Source organism: Triticum dicoccoides, chromosome 6B (assembly GCF_002162155.2).
Source record: "Triticum dicoccoides isolate Atlit2015 ecotype Zavitan chromosome 6B, WEW_v2.0, whole genome shotgun sequence".
Taxonomy (NCBI): Eukaryota; Viridiplantae; Streptophyta; class Magnoliopsida; order Poales; family Poaceae; genus Triticum; species Triticum dicoccoides.
The window spans coordinates 402,959,376-402,961,467 of NC_041391.1; positions in this window are offsets into that span (position 1 = coordinate 402,959,376).

Below are 2,092 nucleotides of genomic sequence, written 5' to 3' on the forward strand. Positions count from 1 at the left end.
TTCGCACAGGTGAACTAGGACATGTGTCATGATGTTGAAGAAGGATGGTGGGAACACCAACTCGAAACTGACAACACATTGCACCAAATCATTCTGTAACCTTGGTATGATTTCTGGATCGATTACCTTCTGAGAGATTGCATTGAGAAATGCACATAGCTTCACAATGGCTAATCGAACGTTTTCCGGTAGAAGCCCCCTCAATGCAACCGGAAGTAGTTGCGTCATAATCACGTGGCAGTCATGAGACTTTAGGTTCTGGAACTTTTTCTCTGCCATGTTTATTATTCCCTTTATATTCGACGAGAAGCCAGACGGTACCTTAATACTGAGCAGGCATTCAAAGAAGATTTCCTTCTCTTCTTTGGTAAGAGCGTAGCTTGCATGACCCTGATGTATGCCATCTTCTCCGTGCATACGTTGCTGGTCCTCCCGTGCCTCAGGTGTATCTTTTGTCTTCCCATACACGCCCAAGAAGCCAAGCAGGGTCACGCAAAGATTCTTCGTCATGTGCATCACGTCGATTGCAGAGCGGACCTCTAGGTCTTTCCAATATGGCAGGTCCCAAAATATAGATTTCTTCTTCCACATGGGTGCGCGTCCGTCAGCGTCCTTTGGAACAGGTTGTCCGCCAGGACCCTTTCCAAATATCACCTTCAAATCCTTGACCACATCATGTACATCAGCACCAGTACGGTGGCGAGGCTTCGTCCGGTGATCCGCCTCACCTTTGAAATGCTTGCCTTTCTTTCTTACGGGATGCCTGCTTGGAAGAAATCGACGATGTCCCAGGTACACATTCTTCTTACAACTATTCAAATATATACTGTCGGTATCATCCAAACAGTGCGTGCATCCGTGGTATCCCTTGTTTGTCTGTCCTGAAAGGTTACTGAGAGCAGGCCAATCATTGATGGTCACGAATAGCAATGCCTTTAGGTCAAATTCTTCCTGTTTGTGCTCATCCCATGCACGTACACCTGTTCCATTCCACAGTTGTAAGAGTTCTTCAACTAATAGCCTTAGGTACACATCAATGTCGTTGCCGGGTTGTTTAGCGCCTTGGATGAGCACTGGCATCATAATGAACTTCTGCTTCATGCACAACCAAGGAGGAAGGTTATACAAACATAGAGTCACAGGCCAGGTGCTATGGTTGCTGCTCTGCTCCCCAAAAGGATTAATGCCATCTGTGCTTAGACCAAACCATACGCTTCTTGCGTCATCTGCAAACTCCTTCCCGTACTTTCTTTCGATTTTTCTCCACTGCGACCCATCAGCGGGTACTCTCAACTTTCCGTCTTTCTTACGGTCTTCTCTGTGCCATCGCATCGCCTTGGCATGCTCTTTGTTTTGGAACAAACGTTTCAAACGTGGTATTATAGGAGAATACCACATCACCTTGGCAGGAATCTTCTTCCTGGGGCGCTCGCCCTCGACATCACCATGCTCATCGCGGCTAATCTTATAGCGCAATGCACCACATACCGGGCAAGCGTTCAAATCCTCGTACTCACCGCGGTAGAGGATGCAATCATTAGGGCATGCATGTATCTTCTGCACCTCTAACCCTAGAGGGCAGACAACCTTCTTTGCTTCGTACGTACTCTCGGGCAATTCGTTGTCCTTTGGAAGCATATCCTTTATCATTACCAGCAACTTTCCAAATCCCTTGTCAGATACACCATTCTCTGCCTTCCATTGCAGCAATTCCAGTGTGGTGCCCAGCTTTTTCTTGTCACCTACGCAATTCGGGTACAACAATTTTTTGTGATCCTCTAACATGCGCTGCAACTTCTTCTTCTCCAAATCACTTGCGCAGTTTCTCTTTGCATCGGCAATGGCCCGACCTAGATCATCAACGGGCTCATCTCATGCCTCTTCTTCAGCTTCTTCCCGCATTGCCGGCTCAGCTTCTTCCCGCATTACCGGCTCAGCTTCTTCTCCCATTGTTGTATCATCGTATTCAGGGAACCCATGGCCAGGATAGCTGTCGTTGTCCTCTTCTTCTTCATTGTCTTCCATCATAACCCCTCTTTCTCCGTGCTTGGTCCAAACATTATAGTGGGGCATGAAACCGGACTCAAACAGG